This window comes from Schistosoma haematobium, chromosome 7 (assembly GCF_000699445.3).
Source record: "Schistosoma haematobium chromosome 7, whole genome shotgun sequence".
Lineage (NCBI taxonomy): Eukaryota > Metazoa > Platyhelminthes > Trematoda > Strigeidida > Schistosomatidae > Schistosoma > Schistosoma haematobium.
This window is the reverse complement of record NC_067202.1, coordinates 15,028,225-15,044,961: the sequence shown is the minus strand read 5'-3', so window position 1 is coordinate 15,044,961 and position 16,737 is coordinate 15,028,225. Positions and strand designations below refer to the sequence as shown.

The window sequence follows — 16,737 nt, the reverse complement described above, 5'->3', positions numbered from 1 at the left end:
TTCACTTGGTATTATTTTGCTTGAATCTTCTCATTGAGGTTTAAGACTGCAATTGATCAGTCTGTTATTGGCATATGTGTATACTATGCGTATTGCCTTCATTCACAAGCTTTATAAGCAAAGATGGATAGTGGCTAGTAGTGGAATTCAGGACGCGCATTTTGTCCTATTTGAGACTCGTCAGCTGGATGTAACTACATCTCAATTGCAATCTTAAACCTCAATGGGAAGGTTCAAGCAAAACAATACTAAGTGAATTTAAATTCATCCCATTGCATAATCAAAGGGCTATCAGAACTCAGTAGCTAAGTGGAGAACGCGATGGCGTTTGAAACGAATGGTATTACGTTCAAATCTCAGAGTGAATATAAACTGTGAGATACAGGTACATCTAGCTGACAAGTCTCGAACAGAACGAAACGCGCGTTCTGGATTCCACTTCTGCCCATCATCCATCTTTACTTATGAATAAAATAATATTTATGGTAATTTAGTTCTCCCATTATTCTTATTTATTGTTTACTTAAAATTATTAACATCAAAAGAATTTCAGTACTTTTTTCAGACATGAAAAATAGTCTTTACATTCAGGGACCATTTACTACGTTTTATATTAGTACCTGTTTTATATCATCAAATAATGAATGTAACTCCGAAGAGTCACGGTTATGAAAAGACTTATATATACGAATCAATAAAATTACTTTATATACACTTATAATTCTTACTATAGTTTGCATCTGAGACTGATCTTCGACAATCTTTGAAAACAAAAGAGAACATTGTGTCGTCTGAGTATTAAACTTCTCAGTAACTGTCTACATCCATAATCCTGATGGGGATTATGAGCCCGTAATCCTATGGATAGCGTTAAATCTTTAGACCAATGAGTTGGTATATAATGGTTTATAAGTTTGACTTTAATCATTTCTTAATATTACACAACTATCTATGAATACGCTATAGAACAGGTGCTCTCCACAAGATCTGAAAGTCTTGGATTCCATCCTTAATTGGATCGTTCATGCATATTGTTAATCAAGATTTCCAAGATTAACACGAAACATCTATCCCTTCAGAGTTTCCTGATTTATTATGGTTGTATAATTGAGGTATGTCTATGATGAAAACAGTTAAATTCAACGACTTTTAAATACCTCCATACTAATAAATCTATTTTTATTGCTTTCGTTATATTTTTTCCATGTAATTGTTATTAGTTTACAATTCGGTCAAGTTAAAATGGTACAATAATCTAATCTAACTAACATTACAAAGCTCATATAGTAAATTCAGTTATCATTAGCGTTTTCCTGGTTAGCATTTTTTTTAGCGAGTTAGTTTTCTACGGGATTGAGTCGCTAACCCCATGCCCAACCCTCCTCTTTTATCTGGGTTTGAGACCGTCAGTAGCCCCAGAAAGGCTCCAGTTATAGTTTCTGTTACCATATTGACAATAAAAATCATAATGATTACAGTCGTAAACGTATGTATCCAGTTTCTAACTAGAAATAACTCTTAATATCATTTCAATTTCATTCTAATTTATTTCATTAACTTACTTGATTACTCCTTTTACTTCTCGTGGAGGAGCATAGGCCAACCACCAGCACTCTCCACCCAACATTGTCATGGACAAACTTTCTAGCTCCCTCCAGTTGTTACTTATCCTTTTCATATCTGCTTCTATTTCCGACGTAATGTGTTCTTTGGCCTTCCTCTTTTCTGTTTCCATTCAGGATTCAAAGTTAGCACTTGTCTCGTGATGCAGTTTGGTGATTTTCATAATGTATGTCCCATCCATTTCCATCGTCTTTTCCTAATTTCCCATTCAGTTGGAAGCTGGTTTGTTCTCTCCCACAGTAGGCTGTTGCTGATGGTATCCGGCCAATGGATGTTGAGTATCTTGCATTAAACGTATTGTTTATTCAACCTTAAAAGTAAATAAATTCTACACTGTAATAAATGGTTACAACTGTCATAAGAAAGGCAAATATTGTCTTATCAATCCAAATGAACTAATTACACAATTTTATTTACATACCCATTAATCAGTAATCTTTTTATCTGTATTTGTCATTTTACTTCCGTTGACTACCATACAATTTAAACTATTAGGAGTTTTGTTTTATTAGTTATTGATTAGTGAATAATTTCTAGTTACTGCCAATCTTTTATCCGAGTTTATTGTAAAGATTCGTAGTTTTCTTTATTGAATCTGGTGATATTTCATTTATCAATATAGAGTTGCGGAGATTGTTGAGTATTGATCGGGATCATGAATCGATCAATGTTAGACTAGCAGTAAAAACCTAGAAGTACTGAACAGTCATTTCGTCCTAGTATGAGACTCCTCAACAGTGAGCATACATGATACCGTAGGTGGAATTCGATTGTCGCCGCTGGTGTTCTTGTTCACTACACTATCAAACACTTCAACGACTATTTATATGAACAATTATGAACTTAGATGGTGGTTGGAGGTAGTCGACAGGAAACCCTGGATCCGGGTTTCGTGCTACTTGGCACTCGTCAGCAAGGTGTATCTGTGATCTTGAGGGAACTAATGTAATGACAATTGATTAATCACTGGGTGGTGATCAATGTCATGTGTATCAAGCCCTTATTTAGTGCAGATCGAATGCTATCGAATTGTGATTAAATCTCGGTCCTACAGTAGGTCAATAGCGGCCCGGATAGTTCAGTGGTAACGTCTCTGACTGTGAAGCTGGGTGACACGTGATCGAATCCGTCAGGGAGCACTAGGTCCCTCAACATTACGGGTGCACCTTGCTGACAAGTGTCAAGTAGCACGAAACCTGGGTCCAGGGTTTCTTGTCGACTACCTCCAACCACCATCTAATCTCAGTATATAGTGCCCGCAGTGTCGAGTCGCCTAGACTGGTGGTCACATTGCAACATGATTGATAGCATTCGATCTGCACTAAATAAGGACTTGACACACATGACACTGATCACCACTCAGTGATCAATCAATTGTGACAATTATGAACTGTTAAGTAAAATCATGAGCATATATATATCATTCAGCCTATGATATCTGCGCTAACCAATCTGCAAGTAATCTCATCACTATCTGTTCATAGGTAACCCTAGTCGCATTTACTGATGTTTGACTATAGTTGTATTACATGACCTTATTGAAACTCTTGATTTTGAGACGTTTTCTGACAGAGTTTGTCATTTAAATTTGTTCCAAACCTTGTGAGGACTCGGTAATCAACACTATCACATGAGTTAGAGTTTATAATAAGCTTTCATTTGAGATGAAAACTTAAGTTTATGGTCGTTAGGATTCCCACTATCTTCATTTTTATTTGATTCTGTCAAGGTCATTTTGTTAGAGATAACCCTTTCCTTGTCCAACTTTTAAGGGATTGATCTCTTATCAAGAGATCCACTTATCAATTCGACATATCTAGATGATGAAGTTCTGTTTGACAGAAACTCTGATAAAGTGCAATTCTGAGACTGTTTTTAACAAAAGTCCAGGAGTATTTGGTAAACGTTTGCCTCTCACTAGGTAAGCATTGTCTCTTCAAGACCAATCTGAGTCATCTCTTAGATCGATCATAGAGAGTGAAGTAGCTGATCGTATCGAACAGTTGGTATATTTTGAAAGTCTTATTAACCCTAATAGGTTGGTATCTGATGATATTTCGATATTTTTTCAATAAGTCCTGTTGGCCTTGCCAGAAAGCACCACATGTAGCGTTGACAAGATGCAAGATTGCTAACCAGGAGACGAGTATACTACAAAGAAGTCCACTTTATACACTCCTGTGGAAGTAAAAAAGGGTCTATAAAAGTAGAAAATATTCATAAGTCGCAAGTACTCAATAATAAGTTATTTCGAAGCATTAATAATGTTTAAGAAATAACCGAGCAAGAAATGTCGACGTTAGGCAGATGTTAGTGGGCAATAGTGACAAATCAGTTAATGAGAGTATGCATTCTCACTGACTAATTTACTTGAAAATAATGTCACCTTCACAATCATCACTTATCTAGAATCTCAATGTTAGGTGGAGTAGAAGTAGATTCGCAGGAAGCTAGAGGTGACCAAGACCAAACGTGATATCAGTTCATGAAGTCCCTCAAAGTTGATCTAAGCTTGGTTAGGATCTGCTCAGTTATCATAATCAATGATCGGAAATGTCACAATAGAGTAGAAGTTTTCACCTTTGATCTTCTCGTATCATCTTTATGATTGACTTATTTATCGATCTAGTACTGATCTTCATAATTTCATTACTCAATACTGTTATATTAATTTGAACTGATTTTATATCTGTTCTTGGATCTACCTTATTTATGACTAGTTAATTGAAATTTGATTATCATAGAAGTCACTTTAATACACTTTATATCATTTAATTCCATGATCATTCATTTTCAGATTGGAAAGGACAGGAGGCTTAATGGCCTGTGTTAATCCTGGCAATCATGGTCTTTCAGTTAATCCAACTTTTGTTTTGAAAGAATCGACGAATGAAGCCTCAACCACGTCTTCATATAATGAATTCTACTTACTGATGATTCGATTTGGAAAGTCGATGGACTTGTAAACATTTTTCTGGCGTGTCCTCTTAAATCATTGATTGAGATCATGAATCGATCGATGTTAGACCACCATTGAAAACCTGGTAGCACTGGACGGCCGTTTCGTCCTATTGTAGGACTCATCAACAGTGCTCCTCCACGATCCTGCTGGCGGGATTCGAACCCAAGGCATTCACTCTCGTGAGCGAACGCCGGCATCCAATAGTGTTAATGTCTAACCTCATCCAATTCTCGTAAATTCTGTTTTGGAAGATAAGAAAAATGAGAGTATATCAGGGCATATCATTCTATTCTAAGATTGAAATTTCATAACATTTATTCATTATTTAAAGCTTATTCATTAATTAATTTAAATAAAACAAATGTATACCATATTATAAGGTGTCATTAGTATTTCTTTTCAAATCTATCTGACTAACTAAAGAGATTGTCATTTAAACAAGTTTTTTCATTCAATGATATTCATGATTTGACATGTTCCATTTGGTAATATATAAGTCAATTTCATTTAAGTAAACACATGTTTAGACAAGATTACTTAATTCTGTCTATTAGTACTCATGGAGGAGTATAGACTTCTCATCAACTCTATCTTGGATATATATTCTTTCTGTTTGTTTCCAGGTACTATTCATTCTTTTGATGTGTATTTTCAATTCTTGATACAGTGTGTTATTTGGTGCTCCTCTTTTCTGTTTCTCTTCAGCTTTCTAATTTAACGCTTATTTCTTGATACAGTTTGATTATTTCCATAATTTGTGTCCTATCCACTACCAATATCTTTTACTGATTTCCTTCATAGCTGGAACCTGGTTTGTTCTCTCGCATAGTAGGCTGTTACTGATGGTATCCGATCAACGAACATTGAGTATCTTACGTAGACAATTGTTTATAAATACTTGTACTTTGCTGATGATGGTTATGGTGGTTCTCCAAGTTTCAGCTCCTTACGCTTATTATAAATTACTTAAGCTTGTTTCCCTTCGTGGAGGAGAATGGGCCGCCGACCAGCATACTCCAACACGCTCTATCATGGGCATTCCTTTCTAGTTCTATCCAGTTGTTATCCATTCTTCTCATGTATGTCTCCATTTCTCGGAATAATGTGTTCTTTGATCTCCCTCTTTTCCTTTGCTCTTGAGGATTCCATGTGAGGACTTGTCTTGTGAAGCAATTTGATGCTTTCCTCAATGCGTGTCCTATCCACTTCCATCACTTCTTCCTAATTTCTTCTTCCTCTGAGATTCGGTTTATTCTCTCCCACAATAGGTTGTTTCTGATAGTATCTGGCCGATGGATCCTAAGTGTTTTGCGTAGACATTTGTTAATGAACACTTGTATCTTCTGGATGATGGCTTTCGTAGTTCTTCAAGTTTCCGCACGCTAATTATAAAAAGTATATTATCATTAAGCACCAGAATAATTATCAGTTTTCATGAAGTTATTCTCACAAATCAAATTATCTTTTATGCTGAAATATTTGTCCGATTAGACTAGGAATATAGATGGGAATGATTTAAAACCACGCCAATATGTTTTCGAATGTTTATGGACTAAACATAAAAAAACTATACTATACCGACGACCTTCAACTATTCTAAGAGTGACCCTGAGAACAATAAATGAGAAAACAACCAAACGTAGATTTCGATAACCTATTCAATCATTATAATCATGATTTGTTGCGATGACAGCTTTGAATCGACAAATAATGTGTCATATCTTACACATTTCTTTGATGAGATTCTTTTTCAGCGTAAAATATTATATCTGATTTCGAGTCTCCGATCTCAGCACACATCATTTCCTAACCACAATCACATAAAATACTGTTTCTCCAAAGGCCGATCACCTGCAGATGATGCATCATTGAATCATCTCTTAAACGAGGTAAAATGCTAAATCTCGTTAACATTATCTGTATATGTAATAGGTTTTCTGAAAGTGCATTTAAAAAATCGCAATAAAACCTAGAAACACTCAGTCAGTCACAACTTAGAACTTCGTACGTGCGTACATCAGTTCAAGTTGCCATACCACATTAACACAGAAATGCAGTTGTCGATTCAAATCTCATAGTGTTAGAGGTGGTGAGAGTATAAGCAGTAATCTGAAAGATTAGGGTTTGAAGATGTTATTCAAGGAGTATAATACAGCGAAATAAATTTGAAGAGATAGAAAAAAAGGGGACATGAAGAATTCAGAAGATTAGAATTTGGGAGAACACAAAGAGTGGATGCACCTACGCCATCGCAAACGATTTTGAGCCATGTGATAAGTTTTATCGATTGAACTCTATATTAGTTTCCTAAGCTATTCTGGTACCCCGCAGTCTAGAACTGCACAGCGACTTGAACACCAGAGAGAAGACGCAAGTATGAGGGAAAATACTTTACTCCGAGGTTCATTTTATTACAGAAAATATAGGGTTTTTATAATATATCTAAATGTCCTTGGGTCGCTGGAGTATTCTGGAATGCTACTAAACATAGTAGCACTGTAATAGCCAACCAATCAGAGCTTCCGCATGTGACGTTTCGCTACCTTGATATTTCTGGCCAAGACTCCAAATGAGCGCTGATTGGACGAAACACTTCTTAGTGTTTCTTGATGCTTGCTTGTCTTTTGCAAGCGATTTCTGGATCACCTCAACACCATGTCATTCAGGATCTCTAAACATCGGTTGCTATCATCTCGCGGATCCCAACCAGGTAGTCTACACCTACCAACATGGCTCAGTCCACTTGTCAGTGACTTCGTGGACTTGTGCCATGTTTTGGTCTGGCCACCCCTAGCTTTCTTCCAACCTACTCCTGTACCACTGAACATCTCACGTCAGGGCAGTCGGTGATTGGGCATAAGTAACGCTGGTCCCAGCCATCTCAACTCATGAAGTTTCACTACTTCATCAATTGATTTACCATCCTTACCTAGTACCCGTTTCCTGACAAATGCGTTACTTACTCGATGGTCCCCAGATATACGAAAAATGTTTAGAAGACACCTATGATCAAATACTAGTAACCTACGAATATCCTCTACTCTTACCGGTCATGTTTCACTGCCATAAAGTAGGACGGAACGAACTGCTGCACAGTAAACACGTCCTTTGGTTGATAGACGGATATATCGCTTATGCCATAAATGACGCAAGTTGGCGAAAGCTAGTCGAGCCTTCTGTATCCATGCTGAGATTTCGTCACACACCAGACCACAAGGGCTGATGAGACTTCCCAGATAAGTGAAGCGGTCGACACGCGCAACTACTTCCCTCCCTATCGTTAGTTCAGGTCTCAATGCAACCCAATCCTGAAGCAACATTTTGCATTTCGAGGGGGAGAATCGGATCCGGAACATGCTTACATTGTTGCTTATAGTAGTCAGAAGACTGCATTTGAAAAATCGCGATAAAAACTAGAAACGCTAACTTTATTCCGATTGGATAGCTGAGGATCGCTGGTAAAGTGCAGTCTAAACTAAAACATAATAAGAAATGATTAATTAAAGGAAACTTTAACAATGTTTAGTCAACAACCTTTAAAAATCCCTTATTCTAATAATACTTATATGCTCATAAATGGCTTATTTTGAAGAAAAGTTCCTGGAATCATGACTAGTGGAGTTTGAACATGTTCAATGTGAGATATATACATACATATCAACGAGATTGAAAGATGAATGCCCGATGAAGCGCGTTGATTGAAGGTGGACATTTACTAAGATTTAAAACAGTCTCAATGAAGTTAAAACGTTTCAGTGCTTTGAAAATATAATATGAAAGTTTGGGAATCTTCAATCACCAAGCCATCTGTATGAAAACTTAATTCACATATTTGAGTTCTAAATTATTCATCATTCATAAGCACCAAGCTGAAAGTGATGTTGAATATATATGAATGTAGATAGAAATATTATAACAAATTAATTCGAACAATGTAAAAGCGGCTAACACAAGTCACTTGATTTGTGTGTGAGCTGTACTACTGTCCGGATACCCAGACCGAAGCAGGTGGTTTTCTTGAGAGGCCACACCCCGAGCCCTCAACCCAAAGGTCTGACCCACGAGGCAGTGGAGCGACTGTCATGACATGCAGTCCCATGGTAGCCAGTGACCAACAATAGGTTCATGCGCCATTTGTTCCTTCAGGATCCTGAAGCCTATGTGCACCACTGTTTTGGAATGAGGGTTTTTCAACTCCCCTAGGTAGACCCTCTGTGTCCATCAACCCGGTTAAAGCCCCTGCCTGACATTCGCTTTTCATCCTCTTAGTTTCGTAAACAACATCCACGCCACGAAAAGACAGTAAGTAGGACTTCCTTGACAGTGGCTGTATACGCGTGGCCATATGAGAGTAGTTCGAGAGGGAGAGCTAACTATCCCCACCCTCGGCCGTACCAGGGCATTTGGGGGCTCTACATTAACCTGTTGAAATAATGTCAGTATATCCCTTGCAAAATGAATTATTTATGAACATTGAATTGAGTTCGACATCATGATCCAGAGAAAACCTTTCCTAATTTGAGATAAACATGAAGAAAACACCTACATTATAGATGAAATATTATGACATTATGACATGGTCTAGTGGTTAAGTGCTCGCGCGTGAAACTAATAGGTCCTGGGTTCAAATCTCGCAGGGAGCGAGGTCGTGGATGCGCACTGCTGAGAAGTCCCACAATAGGACGTAACGGTCTTCCAGGTTTCCCATGGTGATCTAACTCCAACTGACTCATGATGTTAACCATTGAAATTTATTTTTTTCTTAAGAAAAAATAAAAAAATTCATTTTGTTTATTCTTTTCAAATGATAAGTCGATTAAATTAAGCCCAGTTACATACAACTCCCATTCTTCTAAATATATATAATTTTCTATAGAGATGTGTTATTGGGCGATTTCTTCCTTTATTCTTGCTTTAAGTTTATAAGGTCAATCACGTTTTTTTTCTGTTTTTCAATTTTTCTTTCAAACCTTTAAGTTCACTTCATGAACGTAATTTTCATAAATAATTATCAGAAGTTGGATTTTGTGGAGATTGTAGTAACTTAATAACTGAGTTCATGAGTCAATTAAAGCAATCTGGAAGCACTCAACGACTGTTTCGTCCTCGTATAGGACTCTTCAGCAGTGTGTATCCACGATTCTGCTCTTCAGATTCGAACTCAGGACCTTTGTTCTTCCACATGAGCACTTAACCTCTAGACTACTGAGCCGGATTTTGTGTCTAACTTCAATCAATCTACGAAAGTTACTGGTCTCCATTCTCATGTGCAGAATCGTGAGTGCTCATTGTCGAAGAGTTTCGTACTACGACAAAAGAGCTCGTTAGTATTTCCAGTTCTTCAATGTGTGTAGAACTTAGATCAGTTCATGATTTCAATGAAACTTAATAATCTTCACAATTCCATACTGACTACTGCTCAGTCATTTATGAGTTACCAAAATGTATTTAAAAATAAATAACAGTCCAGAATAAGTCAATTTGATAAGTATAAATTCTCCTGGAATATCTTTCATACAAATAATCAATATTATGAATCACGAAATGGAATTTTTAACGAAATAACAAGAATTTAATAAAAAGGAGACGAAGATATGAGTGAACTGTATTGTAGCAGGTTGACTACTGTTGGGGATGGTTGGAAAAAAGTTAGGGGCGACCAAACCAGCCAAAACGTGGCATCAGTCCACAAAAACACTAACTTCTAGTCTAAGCCATGTTGGTAGATGCAGACTACTTGGTTGGGGTCCATCGTGATCAGTGGTTGGAGACTCCGAGTGACATGGCTCAGAATCGATCACAGTTGCGTAGGTGTATACATTCTTTCTCTTCCATTAAACCGTGAGATTAAAATAGCTTTATACCTTTCTTTCTACCAACTAATTCTTTCTTCTTTTATTATATCCTTGTATGCAATGTTTCTTGTATATATATTACTACCATTAAAGTAATTACCATGAATTTGGTGTTCATCTTGTTGTGCTAATGAAGTGTGACAGCTTGGACCGATGAATATATGTGCCTGGTCCTACTTTGCAGCAGACTGACTGAACTATCTACTTGTAGTTTCAATTTCTATATTGTCTTAATCTATGGCTTATTTTATTACTAATTATTCTCTATTACTTTCTTGAAAAAAACCAGTGAAATCTCTAAAATCTCCACAAAACCCATTCTGATAATAATAATCACCCGCTCACTAGTGACTGACTTCAGGAGACACTCCTGGAGTTCTAGTGAGAAGCCGTTACCAGTGGAGTTCAACCAGGTCTTTTGTGAGATATCAACTCACTGAAGACAATGGTGTACGGTGGCGCAAATTCGTGGATTGGTTGAAGTTAAACATTAACACCATTGGATGCAGGCTCAGTGGTCTAGTGGTTAAGTGCTCGCGCGCGAAACCACTAGGTCCTGAGTTCGAATCCCACGGGGTGCAGGGTCGTGGGCGCGCACTACTGAGTAGTCCCATACTAGGACGAAACGGCCGTCTAGTGCTCCCAGGTTTTCCATGGTGGTCTAGCTTCAATTGACTGATGATTTCAACCAGGTAAATATATGTGCATTGTGTGCGCACTTACTGGTCTACCTTTTTTCTGTTTTTCAGTTTTCCTCACGTATATTACTCTACATACTCCCCTAATACACAAAGTACCTTCTGGCTAGATATAAAACGCTATATGTATCGATTATAATTTCAATAAGGAAGTAAATAACCGATGAATTTAGAATAAATTTTGACATAGATATGAACTATTTTACATAGAGGTGTATTATTTTGTTAGGATGAAATGATACATATTAGTTCATTGAGAGCTTATTGGGTCAGTGATATGAATTTGTGAGTAGGTATCATTCAGATACATTCATTATATTAGGTCAAGTGATCAATCACAAAACTTACACTGAACATTCATACAATTATCTATCCATTATACCAGTAAGATGCTGTTAGGTATTACTTATCTTGTGTAGTTTATATTACAGATTGATCTTATTTGAATGACGATTAAAAACTGGGAAACATTTATGAGACAGGTATTTTGTCCAAGAATAGAATTTCACAATGACAGTGCATCTCACAGTAAGTGCTTCACCTTCAGATCATTGAATAAATATCTGATGCTTTATATTCCTAACTTCAGTTAATTCTATTGGTAGATAATTATCTCACATCCAACAGAGGTAAACTCTATTAATCAAGACTTCTGACTGTAACTCTAGGAATTACTTTCCAAAATTAGTTACTCGTACTAACATGTTTATTATACAGGTTCACTATGAATAATTCGAGTCTAATTTGTGTTTTAATGAAATCAAAGCACATATTCATTTAATCCAGATAAACTAATAATTAATGAGAGTGAAAATCAATAAAATGAACCATTCACCAAAGAAATCCATTTCAATGATAAATGAAATGTAGACGGTGGCGTAATTTCGTGGATTGGTTGAAGTTAGACATTAACACCATTGGATGCTGGACAGCTCAGTGGTTTAAAATTTAAGTGTTCGCGCGCGAGAGTGATAGGCTCTGGGTTAAAATTTCGCGAAAGGCGGGATCGTGGATACCCACAATAGGACGAAACGACCGTCCAGTGCTTCCGGATTTTCAATGGTGGTCTAACATCAATCGACTAATGAATTCAACCATTAAAATTACTAAAATATCCACAAAAATCACTTCTGATATTATTCAACATATGCTCACTGATGACCGTCTCCAGGAGGTATTTCCTGGAGTTCTAGTGAGAAGCAATGACCAGTGCATTTCATCCACGTATGTTGTGAGATAGTAATTCACTAAACACAATGATGGATGTGTCGCTCAATTTGAAAATCATAAAGCACTTCATATCATTATCAATTATAATGTTACATGATGGTTGGAGATAACTGATGAAAAAAACCACTTAGAGACATAGATTGCGATATACAATAAGACAATTTTCCTTCATTATCATATCAGAACTATTATCAAGTATAAAACACTTATATTCAGTCTACAATTTAAGAATATACATCTAAGAGTAGTAAAAGATGAAGATAGTTAACCTCCTTCATTCTTATTCATTCACAACAATTAAGTAAACATATAAAAATTATTTACTTAGTAACAAGATTCTTCACTTCATTAAAGTTGATCAAATGATTTTAATGAAGAATTTTTATTATTCGTTTAATTAAATTATTCTCTATTTTTAAATCATAAAACGAACTTCATAATTATATGACCGATTTAATCAAATGAATATTATGATGAGACTAGATTTATTCTTCGTGAGATATTATTCGCAGTCGTTTTGGGATAAATCTCTTTATTTACTTACTTACTTACTTACTTACTTACTTACTTACTTACTTACTTACTTACTTACTTACTTACTTACTTACTTACTTACTTTACTTACTTACTTATATCTGTTGCCCCACTTTGAGAAACATAGGCCAACACTGACATTCTCCTTCTAACTCTATCTTTGACACACCCTTTCCACTTGTTTTCATTCGTTACTGATCGTTTTCATGTCTGCTTCCAATACTCAACATTGTGCGTTTTTCTGATTCTAATTTTCCGTTTCCTTTCAGGATTACGATGTAGAATTTACCTTATGATGAATTTTGATGATTTTCGAAATGCATGTCTCATCCACGTTTAACACGTTTTTCCTAATTTCCTCCTCAGCTAGTTTGTTCTCTCTCATGACAGATTGTTGATAATGATGGGCATCTAATTTTGATTCCTGGTTGATATTTTAGTCATACTAAGAAGTTTCTTACCTGGATGAAACAACTGTTTATTGTTTTCTGGTTTCTATTTACGTATTTTGTGAGATATAATGGTAAAAAGTAGTATGGGACTCCTCGACAATGCAAATCCACGATTCCCCATGAGGGATCCTAATACAGGGTATTCAATTTCGCACAAGAAAGCTTAAACTATAGACCTCTGACCAGTGACCAGAGGTGCTAGTCCGTGTCAGGTGTGAGGCAGTTACCCACAGTGGACCATGAAAGATGGTCGTCCAATATCGTGGATTGGTTAAAGTTAGACACTAAAACCGGCCCAGTGATTAAGCGTCCGTGCGCGAGACCAAAGGTCCTAGGTTCGAATCCCGCGTTCGAAATCATGGATGCTCACTGTTGAGGAGTCCCGTAAGAGTTTTTCATTGGCAATCTAACATTGATCGATTCATGATCTTAATCATAACTCAACAATCTCTATGGCCGTATACTTATATTTTTGCATACTAGTAAGGTTATAATAAGTTACAGTATTCATCCGGCTCAGTTTTATCCCGTAATATATGTACTCCTATAAAGGTAAGTAGATAATTCTGATAAGATATTCATTTAAAGTTAATTGATTTAATAAACAATTAATCTTTGAGATTAAAATCATACTGCCCTCCTAAATATCTTCACTCTATACTTTTGGTTGGATAGTTTCTCCTTTTTAGTTTTGTTTATTTTTGCACATAAAAATGAATGAAATCGTTTCCATTGTGTTATCTCCAGAAGATAGAACTCCCCTAAATATCATATCTCAAGTCAATTATTTTATATCGTTTATTATATTTTCAAATTATTAATTATGATTTTAAAGGACTGATAATTTCTCATTGCCTTAATGTGATAGACAACAAATGATCAGTTTCTATAGATATATTGTAGTGCATACTACTTATATTGGCATATATAAGTAGTATGTAACACTTGTTGGAAATAAAACTTCCACAAGCAGAAAGTTGAGAAGAATAAAACGACGAGAAGAAGGAAGAAAACTGAAAGCAATCAAGATGATAATAAGAATAAAGGAACAATAAAACTTGTAAAAGATGATTCACAGATGTGTAAACAATGTGTTGAATGTATGATTTTCACATTTTACTAAACTATTGTGTGATTGCATATTAAACATTAAATTAGTTATCCCAATCAAGTCTTCATTCACTGCATATGTATATTTCAGTAGTTGAGATAATGAAGCTAAAACACCATGAAAAACCTGGAAGTATTGGACCGTCATTTCGCCCTAGTATAGGATTCCTCAGCGGTGCGGATCGATACTCTCGTCTCGCGAGATTCGAACCCAGGACCTTTCACTCTCGCACGCGATCGCTTAACTTCTAGACCATTGAGCTGGCCGGAATGTTAATGTCTAACTTCAACTAATACACGAAATTGAGCGATACATTCATTATTGTGATCAGTGAGTTACTATCTCACAACAGACCTGGTTGAACTGTACTGGTCATTCCTTCTTACTAGAAGTCCAGGAAATACATCTTGAAATCAGTCACTATTGAACATATGTAGATTAATATCAGAAGAAGTTTTTGTGGATAGTATACTTAGTGAATTCATCAGAATAAAAATTGTTCGTTTGTGTTTTCTTTAAATAAAGTATCTGAACAATAATACTACTATTAATTCCGTTGTATAAATGTACTTCTTTTTTCTTTCCATGATTTATTTATTAAACAATTTGTAAATGATCAGGTAACTGAGTAAGGCTATAATTTATGGACGAACCAACTATGTATAAGATACTAAGTGTCAGATTTTGGCGCAAAGTTCACTCATCCATTTGAATAAATAGAGTTTTGGCATTATAATAGCTGATGTCATTTGATCATGAAAACCCCTAAATCTATTTCTTAACCCCTAACGATCAACTGTAAATCATAATTCGAATTGTTTACATAGATCTATAACCTTTATTTGATTCTAGATACTAGATGAACATTTTCAATGTCAGTTTAGCATCACTTAAAGGTCGTTCATAAATAATAATCACACCAATATCTCTATTGGGCAGCATCATTGATGGACAGGGTGGATCTGATACAGATGTGAAAGCGCAGATCGGTAAAGCAAGAGCAGTATATTTACAACTGAAGAACATCTGGAACTCAAAACAACTGTCTGTCAATCAACATCAAAATCAGAATTTTCAATACAAATATCAACACAGTTCCACTGTATGGGGTGGAAACCTGGAGGAATACGAAAACCATCATCCAGAAGATACCAATGTTCATTAACAATTGTCCACACAAAACACTTCGGATCCGTTGGTCAGATATTATCATTAGCAACCTACTGTGAGAGATAACAAACCAGATCCCAGCGGAGGAAGAAATTAGGAAGAAGTTCTGGAAATGGATAGGACACACATTGAGGAAAGCTCCCAACTGTATCACAAGGCAGACCCTCACATGGAATGATCAAGACCAAACAACACATTACGCTGAGAAATGGAGATAGACATGAGAAAAATGAACAAGAATTGGATGGAACTAGAAACGAAAGCCCAGGACAGAATGAGTTGGAGCATGCTGGTCGGCTGCCTATGCTCCATTAGGAGTAACAAGCGTAAGTAAATAAGTAATATCTCTATTTGTAAAGTTTTTAGTATCTACTTATTTCTCATGTTAATTAGATAATAAAAATGAAATCAAATTCTACTTTTCTTTTCATGATTATTGATATTCAACAAATAAATATCTCTTCATCAAAATGGGTATCAAAAATCGAATCATCAATTGGTTGGGAATAATAATAATATGGAACATTGGATTGGTTAAAACATTTTCAATGATCATTGATTATAATAATCAATTTTATGTGGCCTAGTTTGCTGTGTTTGTTTCGTCCTCTTTTTTTTTTGTTTTCTACTATCGGTGACTAAATTCGTTCGGATCTAATACAACTATTAGAACTGTGATTAACTATAACTAATATATGTACATCTATATATCTATATATAATCAATGTCCATTAAGTGTGCTATATTCGATGCTTTCAGTCATTTTTGCCTTCAATTAGTAAATATGTACTATTTATTAGAGCGTAATTTTCAACTAATTACATTCATTGTATATGTATTTTTTGTATCTAAGATGTTAGACTATGTTACACTGACATATTCATTCATAGAAGATAGTTATCGATAACTCTAAACTCTGAAGAGTTTGTGGAGGAGCATTGACACCGATCAGCATTCTCCAATTCACTCTGTACTGGGCCTTCTTTTCTGGTTCCATCCAATTGTTATTCATTCTTCTCATATCTGTCTCCATTTCTCGGCATAAGGTGTTCTTTGGTCTTCCACTTCTCCTTTGGTCTTGAGCATTCCATGTGAGGGTCTG

The 16,737-nt window shown here is 35.9% G+C and overlaps 1 protein-coding gene across 1 annotated transcript in view; it reads left to right on the top strand.

Moving 5' to 3' along the window:
• The window catches only part of AQP3_4 (Aquaporin-3), a gene marked incomplete at both ends in the record, with an annotated part of 28,329 nt that extends 23,260 nt beyond the window's left edge, over positions 1–5,069 (top strand). Inside the window, one exon of the mRNA XM_051218083.1 lies at positions 4,421–5,069. The remainder of the gene's footprint in view (positions 1–4,420) is intronic.
• Between the last annotated feature and the right edge of the window lie 11,668 nt (positions 5,070–16,737).